Source organism: Apium graveolens, chromosome 6 (genome assembly GCF_009905375.1).
Source record: "Apium graveolens cultivar Ventura chromosome 6, ASM990537v1, whole genome shotgun sequence".
Classification (NCBI taxonomy): domain Eukaryota; kingdom Viridiplantae; phylum Streptophyta; class Magnoliopsida; order Apiales; family Apiaceae; genus Apium; species Apium graveolens.
In genome coordinates this window covers 229,935,355-229,944,395 of record NC_133652.1, presented here as the reverse complement: position 1 = coordinate 229,944,395, position 9,041 = coordinate 229,935,355, and the positions used below count along the sequence as shown (strand labels likewise).

Sequence of the window (9,041 nt, the reverse complement as noted above, 5' to 3'; positions counted from 1 at the left end):
GAACGAACTAGAAAGTATTCTATATTACTTGCGAACGCGTATACTTGCGTGAATATTAGCGCGTGTTTTCGCCCTAACAAGTTTTTGGCGCCGCTGCCGGGGACTCGGCGTATTTGTTTAGTTTATGTACTTACCATCATTGGTCATTAGGACTCAGTGATTAAGACGTAGTAGTTACTTACTCTTTTCGGTTGTGTTTCAGGTACTTTAGCAAGCGTTTATGCAAACTCGTTCTCGTGCTCGCAAGAGGACTTTAGATACAGCTGAGGAGACAGACGAAGTTCTTGATATTCCGAAGAAGTTAGATTTTGAGGATTCGGATTCAGGAACTGAGCAGAAAGAACCAGTAAACATGGGAGATCGTATTGTTCAAGCTGATCCAGCTCTTATGGATTTTTCTCGGCCTAAAATTGATGACATTCAGTCAAGCATCCTTCATCCGGCTATTCAAGCTAACACCTTTGAAATCAAGCCGGGCACTATTCAGATGGTGCATAATTCTGTTTCTTTTGGAGGAGCGGCAACTGAAGACCCCAACATGCACATAAGGAATTTTGTCGAGATCTGCAGCACTTTTAAGTATAATGGCGTGACTGATGAGGCTATCAAGTTGAGGCTTTTCCCATTCTCACTAAGGGACAAGGCTAAAGACTGGTTACATTCTGAACCAGCTGGGTCCATCACTACGTGGCAAGATCTTGCACAAAAGTTTCTGGTGAAGTTTTATCCGATGGCAAAGACTGCTGCTATGAGGAGTGCTCTTACTCAGTTTGCGCAGCAACCTACAGAATCTATGTGCGAGGCTTGGGAACGCTACAAGGAAATGTTGAGAAAATGTCCACATCATGGAATGCCGGATTAGAAGGTGATAACTGGTTTCTATAATGGTTTGGGGGCCCAATCTCGTCCCATGCTCGATGCAGCAGCTGGAGGAGCCTTATGGGCTAAAAGCTATACTGAGGCGTATAATCTTATCGAGACGATGGCTGCAAATGAGCATCAAAACCCAACTCAGAGGATGACGTCAGGCAAGGTAGCAGGTATTCTGGAAGTTGATGCAGCCACCGCTATTGCAGCCCAGCTCCAAGCGCTATCAATGAAGGTTGATTCTCTGGCTACGTATGGAGTTAATCAAATAGCTATGGTTTGTGAGCTTTGTGCAGGTTCTCATGCTACGGATCAGTGTTCTCTTGTCAACGAATCTGTTCAGTATGTGAATAATTATCAGCGACAACAGCAGCCTGTGCCAGCGACCTATCATCCTAATAACAGAAATCATCCAAATTTCAGCTGGGGGAATAATCAGAATGCTATTCAGCCACCATATCAGCAAGGAGTGAGTAAACAGTTTAACCCACCTGGATTCCAGCAACCACAGCAGTATGCTGCAAGGCAATCATATCCTCAACTGGGAAGTGCAGCTGCACCTACTAGTGCTGATTTTGAGGAACTTAAGCTGTTGTGCAAGAGTCAGGCGGTTTTTATCAAGACCTTGGAAAATCAAATTGGTCAATTAGCCAATGCAGTGCTCAATCGTCAACCTGGCACTCTTCCCAGTGACACGGAAGTACCAGGCAGGAAGGAAGCTAAAGAGCAAGTCAAGGCTATTACCTTAAGGTCTGGAAAAGTGGCTAATGCTGAAAAGGCAAAGGAAGTCGAAGCTGAAGTTAGAGATGAAGAATCTAAGCAAAAGGAGAAAGCGGCGGAACCAAGGAAGACTACTGTTGAACACACTCTGCCTGAGGCTAATACAGGGGAGAAACAACTCTATCCTCCACCACCTTTTCCTAAGAGATTGCAGCAACAAAAGCTGGATAGACAGTTCGGGAAGTTTCTGGAGGTGTTCAAGAAACTTCACATCAATATACCTTTCGCTGAGGCTCTGGAACAAATGCCTAGTTATGTGAAGTTTATGAAGACTATTCTTTCAAGGAAGGTGAAACTGGATGACCTTGAAACCGTTGCTCTCACGGAAGAATGCAGCGCTGTTCTGCAGCAAAAGTTACCACCAAAACTAAAAGATCCAGGAAGCTTCACCATTCCTTGCACAATTGGCAATCTGACATTTGACAAGTGCCTTTGTGATTTGGGAGCAAGCATTAATCTGATGTCGTTGTCGATCTTTAAAAAACTGGATCTGCCTGATCCAAAACCCACGTACATGTCACTACAATTGGCTGACCGTTCCATTACTTACCCAAGGGGCATAGTTGAGGATGTGCTCGTAAAGGTGGATAAGCTCTTCTTTCCTGCAGATTTTGTTATTCTGGATTTTGAGGAAGATAAGAAGATTCCCATAATCTTGGGGAGGCCTTTCTTGGCTACTGGCCGTACCTTGATAGATGTGCAAAAAGGGGAACTTACTATGCGGGTCTAAGATCAGGATGTGACCTTCAACGTATTCAAGGCAATGAAATTCCCTACAGAAGATGAGGAGTGCTTAAAAGTGGATGTGATTGATACTGCGGTTACTTCGGAACTCGATCACATGCTAATGTCTGATGCATTGGAAAAGGCCTTAGTGAGGGATTTTGACAGCGATGATGAAGATAGCAACGAGCAATTACAATATCTGAACGCTTCTCCCTGGAAGCGAAAGCTGGACATACCATTTGAATCTCTTGGTACTTCTGACCTCAAGAACGCTGAAGGGAAGCTCAAACCATCAATAGAGGAAGCACCTACCTTGGAGCTCAAGCCATTACCTGAACACTTGAGGTATGCTTTTTTAGGTGATTCATCTACGTTACCTGTTATTATTTCAGCTGACCTTTCAGGTAGTGAGGAAGACAAGCTCTTAAGGATTTTGAGAGAATTCAAATCGGCTATTGGATGGAACATAGCAGACATCAAGGGGATAAGTCCTTCATATTGTATGCATAAAATTCTGCTAGAGGAAGGTAGTAAGCCAACTGTGGAACAGCAGCGAAGACTGAATCCCATCATGAAGGAGGTGGTGAAGAAAGAAATTCTGAAATGGCTAGATGCAGGCATCATTTATCCTATTTCTGACAGCTCGTGGGTGAGCCCCGTACAATGTGTACCTAAGAAGGGAGGTATCACTGTGGTCGCAAATGAAAAGAATGAGCTCATCCCTACTCGAACAGTTACAGGATGGAGAGTATGCATGGATTATAGAAAATTGAACAAAGCCACAAGGAAGGATCACTTCCCTCTTCCATTTATTGATCAGATGCTTGACAGATTGACGGGTCATGAGTATTTTTGTCTTCTGGATGGTTATTCCGGGTATAATCAGATTTGTATTGCACCAGAGGATCAGGAAAAGACTACCTTCACTTGTCCATTTGGCACATTTGCTTTTCGCAGAGTTTCGTTTGGGTTATGTGGCGCCCCGACCACTTTTCAGAGATGTATGATGGCTATATTCTCTGACATGATTGGAAATAATGTCGAAGTGTTCATGGATGACTTCTCCGTCTTTGGACACTCATATGATAAATGTTTGAATAATCTGCGCACCGTACTCAAAAGATGCGTGGAAACTAATTTGGTGCTTAATTGGGAGAAATGTCATTTATGGTGCGTGAAGGCATTATCCTTGGGCATAAGGTCTCTAGCAAGGGTCTGGAGGTGGACAAGGCCAAGGTGGGAGTCATTGAAAATCTTCCCCCACCTAATTCTATGAAAGGAATCCGTAGTTTTCTTGGTCATGCGGGTTTTTATCGGCGATTCATCAAGGCCTTTTCAAAGATATCTAAGCCGTTGTGCAATTTGCTTGAGAAAGATGTGCCGTTCAAATTTGATGATGAATGTTTGGCAGCATTCGAGACTCTCAAGGAGAGTTTGATCACGGCACCGGTCATTACAGCACCAGATTGGACAGAACCATTTGAGATGATGTGTGATGCGAGTGATTATGCGGTAGGTGCAGTTCTGGGACAGCGCAAGAAAAATCTCTTCCATGTGGTCTACTATGCGAGTAAGACTTTAAATGGTGCCCAATTGAACTACACCACTACTGAGAAGGAGCTTTTGGCTATAGTCTTTGGCTTTGAGAAATTTCGATCTTATCTGCTTGGTACGAAAGTAACAGTATTCACTGATCATGCAGCTATTCTCTATCTGGTTTCTAAGAAGGATTCGAAGCCGAGACTCATTCGTTGGGTGCTTTTACTTCAGGAATTTGAGTTAGAGATCAAAGATAGAAAAGGTACTGAGAATCAAGTAGCTGACCATCTCTCTAGGTTGGAGAATCCCGATTCTACTTCACAAGATAGGACGTTAATCAATGAATCTTTTCCGGATGAGCAGTTGTTTGCAATTCAGGAGGAAGAACCATGGTTTGCAGATATTGTAAACTATCTCGTCAGCAATATAATGCCTCTTAATTTGACATCCGCTCAAAAGAAGAAGTTTCTGCATAAGGTGAAGTGGTATATATGGGATGAACCATATTTGTTTAGACAGGGAGCTGACCAGATCATCAGGAGATGTATCCCGTTCTGTGAGACGGAGGGGATATTACGAGACTGCCATTCCACGGTTTATGGGGGACACTATGGAGGTGAGAAGACGGCAGCTCGTATTCTTCAAGCAGGTTTTTTCTGGCCTACTTTGTTCAAGGATGCTCATCAGTTTGTTTTAAGGTGTGATCGTTGCCAAAGAGTGGGGAATTTGTCAAGGAAGGATGAAATGCCATTAAATGTGATGCTTGAAGTCGAGGTCTTTGATGTATGGGGAATCGATTTCATGGGGCCTTTTATCTCGTCTTGCAATAATCAGTACATCTTGCTGACAGTCGATTATGTCTCAAAATGGGTCGAAGTTAAAGCTTTACCGACAAATGATGCAAAGGCAGTGCTAAATTTTCTTCATAAGCAAATTTTCACAAGGTTTGGAACACCTCGGGTAATCATAAGTGATGAAGGATCGCATTTTTGCAACCGTAAGTTCACTTCTATGATGCAGCGTTATAATGTGAATCATCGAGTAGCTACTGCCTATCATCCGCAAACAAATGGTCAAGCGGAAGTGTCTAACAGAGAGATAAAGCGTATTCTAGAGAAGGTTGTTTGTTCGTCAAGGAAGGATTGGTCTTTAAAGCTCGATGAAGCTGTTTGGGCTTACAGAACAGCATACAAAACTCCACTTGGGATGTCACCGTTTCAGTTGGTGTACGGTAAGGGATGTCATCTACCTGCGGAGCTTGAGCATAAGGCCTACTGGGCATTGAAGAAATTGAACCTGGATTTAGATGCAGCTGGTAAGAAAAGAATGCTTCAGCTTATTGAACTTGATGAATTTCGACTTCAAGCGTACGAGAATAACAAAATGTATAAGGAAAAGGTGAAGAGGTGGCACGATAGGAAGCTACATCTTAAGTTATTTGTGCCAGGGCAACAAGTTCTTTTATTCAACTCTCGGCTCCGACTTTTTCCTGGGAAGTTGAAATCAAGGTGGTCTGGACCTTTTATTGTCAAAACTGTGTTTCCATATGGAGCGGTGGAAATTTTTGAGAATGATTCGGACCAAGCATTCAAGGTTAACGGTCAGCGGTTGAAGCACTACTATGGGGACATGGCAAACCGAGAGGTGGTTAGTGCCATTTTGTTGACTACTTGAGAAAGGTACGGAACGTCAAGCTAATGACGAAAAAGAAGCGCTGCGTGGGAGGCAACCCATGAATTGTTGTTACAGGAACCCTTAGTAGTTAATAACCTATCCAAAAACACAAAAAAATCAGAAAACAAGGGCTGAAATTTTTTTTTTCCAGAGACCCTCTGCGCGCCCGCGCAGCTATGCTGAGCGGCCGCGCAACAAGCTGCGCGCCCGCGCAGATATGCTGAGCGGCCGCGCAGGGGTCGAGTTCCAGAAAATTTTTTATAGTTCAGAAAAAAAAACAAACAAAAATACAAAAACAGTTTTAGCCCATAAACCCACGAATTGTTCCCACTATCCCATCATTTTATCCCTTAATTCCCAAACATTAATCTAATCCACACCCTATATATACATACACCTATCCTACATATCTCCCACAAAACTTCCTACACTTAACCCTCTCACAAACATCAAAAATCAGTTCTTACACACTTTTATTCACGAATCAATGGCACCCAAGAGAGCACGCACTATTGACAGCAGCAGCACAGTTCCTACTGCTGATTCATCGAGGGGTACTGCTGCAAGGCCTCAGTTAACTGACAGAGCTGCGGAGGAAGAGTACACTAGGCTGTTGTGGAAGCCGATTCTGAAGGAGAGGGGGTTTTTACCATCAGGGAGGGATGGTGAGTTGTTGCCCATGATTGCAGAGAAGGGGTGGATAGCTTTTTGTGAGTCACCCGAAGCAGTACCGATGAGCGTTGTTCGCGAGTTCTACGCGAACGCGAAGGCTGAAAAGAATGGGTTTTCTGTAGTCCGTGGGCTGACTGTTGATTATCATCCTGCGGCGATTCGCCGTGTGATTGGACAGCGAGAGAGGAAGCCCGAGGAGGAGAACTGGAATGAAAAGACTGCTGAGGATTTTGACTTGGATTTGATTTGTGCGACTCTCTGTCGACCGGGCACAGTTTGGACCCGCAGTCCAGGCAATAATGAGTATCGTCACTTTCCGGCGATCGCCATGAACAGGTATGCCCGTGCATGGAATGCATTTATATGTGCTAATATTTTGCCTTCTTCACATGCACACGAGGTCACAGTTGAGAGAGCACAGTTGTTGTGGGGAATTCTGCATGATGAGTACTATGTGGACCTTGGTGAGTTTATCTACCAAGGAATTCTGAAGTTTTTGAGGGGAGCAAAGCATATGAACATCCCTTATGCATCCACGGTTATGAAGCTATGCCGAGCAGTGGGAGTGAACTGGCCGGCTCATGAGCAGTTGCAGTTGCCAGCAGCTCCGATTGATTCTGGCACTCTGAATGGGATGCAGGAGTGGATCGGTGGTGAGCCTGAGGAGCATGGGCTGGGTTATCGTCTTCCAGGAGGGCGTCCAGCAGGAGGTGCTACTATGGCTAGGCCAGGGCATGGAGAGGCTGGTTCTTCGAGAGCTCAGGAGGGGGGTGATGCCCAGTATAGGAGGCTTTCACGGTGGATGGATGCCATGTATGAGACGCAGAGCAGGTTTGCTCAGGAGCTCACCCTTGCGTTAGGGACTGCTTTTCGAGGCCTTGGAGCTGATATCCATTGGCTAGTTTTTGGTGAGGACTCTGCATACCCACCGCCTGATACTCCACCCACTGAGGGTGATGATGATGATGACTCCGAGTAGGTATACCCTGTGTTCCTTTCTACTACTTTCACTGAGGACAGTGAAGATTTTTAGTTTGGGGGTGGTAGTTAAGGAATATTGTGTGTGTGTCATTTAGTTGCATATTCATGATAGTTTAGTTCATATAGTTGCATAATTTATGCCATTTAGTTTTTTTTATGAATGTCATGTAGCTCATGCATTTACCATGATCCCTTTTGCAATAAGTTATCGACTGAATTGTGATATTGATGCGAGTGTAGTGATAGCATTAAAGTGATATTAAGTTGTGTAGGTTGATATGCATGCTAGAAACAATTGTAAGTCCACTAAGTCTTAAAGAATGCGTAAGGGCTAGATTGTTGTTATGATTTGGTTGTTTTCAAGGTCAATCTACTTATTATGCTTAGAATTCGATTATAGGTTCTTAGTGATAAAGACATGAAAAAAGAAAAAATTTTGGAGAAAAAAATATGGAAGTTGTTGCTAGTTGTGGCTAGGCGTCAAATGGCTAGTAGCCGGCTCGCATATGTTGCGAGTAGTCTAGGGTTGAGCAAGATGAAGCGAAACGCACTTGCTCAGAAGTTATTAAGAAAAAAAATTTTTTGCATAATTGATCAAGAGTGGGCTCTTTGGTATTCGAGTTATTAAGTTCTTAGGGGACTTTGTGCCTAGTGACCTAAGGCTTTTAGAGTCTGGGATCCGCTAACCTAACGCTCGTTACATGGATACCATTGTATAAGTCTTTTGTGGACCTCACTCATTGCACGGTCAAATAAGCATTTGAGTTGTAAATAAAAAACACGATTCCGTAGTAAGCTCCAGAGTTCTTGTAGTGTTTTATATCACTTTGTGCCTAGAATTTTTATTCTTTGTATAATCGTAGGATTGCCTTGAGGATAGTCTAGTCATAGTAATTGGTCTAGTTCCGAAGCATATCTGTTAAGCATTTGCACACACCACGTTTCTGGTTGTATGTCCGTTTGCATGAGTTTATTGATCTTTAGTTGTCTAACTGCATTCGTTGAGATGTGACAATTTGGTTGGTTAATTGTAGTAAGGGGGATCGTTGCATTTTCATATAGATTGCATTCATGCATATTTTTATTTGTTTTTGAGTCTGTGACGCTTGAGGACAAGCATCGATTTAAGTTTGGGGGTGTGATAAGTGGCATTTTATACCACTTAGAACGTCTTAAAATGGCTTAAATTGGTGTCTTGAAATCAAGTATTTTGTGTATTTGATGCGTTTTTCTAGTGTTTATGCATTTCAGGGTATTAGTTGCATTTCGGGGGAGGAATCATCAAGAATAAGCCTTGGCATGTGTTCACCATTGTGAGAGGAAAGGAATGGGCAGATTACGGCGAAGAAACGGAGCAAACCTGGATTTTTTCCAGTAGAGGCCTGCGCGCCCGCGCAGCAATGCTGAGCGACCGCGCAGCAACCTGCGTGCCCGCGCAGCTATGCTGAGCGGCCGCGCAGGGTCGGGGAAAAAGATAAATTATTTTAGACTTCTACTTCTGTTTGGCTTCCAACTTCTATGTAATCTGAGTTTTATGGGACTATTATATAGGTAGATTTGAGACGTTTTCACAGAGAGTATTAAGGGGATTATGTTTTAGATTGTATTTTACGCAAGAAGCGAAGGAGATAAGGAAGAAGACCGATTTAGCACACCGCAACGAAGAGGAAGCATATTTTCTTGTGATTCTTGTTTCGTTGTAACGTTGGATGCTAGTTTTCTTGCTTTGACTTATTTACTCTTGTGACGTACTCTGTTTTAATATAATTAGTTTAGTTATTATTTTCTTGTGTTTGTTTATC

At 43.3% G+C, this 9,041-nt stretch overlaps 1 non-coding gene across 1 annotated transcript; it reads right to left on the bottom strand.

Moving 5' to 3' along the window:
* Positions 1-745: 745 nt before the first annotated feature.
* Positions 746-852, bottom strand: LOC141669467 (small nucleolar RNA R71). The gene has a single exon (XR_012553751.1). It is a non-coding gene; the product is annotated as a small nucleolar RNA R71 (small nucleolar RNA).
* Positions 853-9,041: the final 8,189 nt, after the last annotated feature.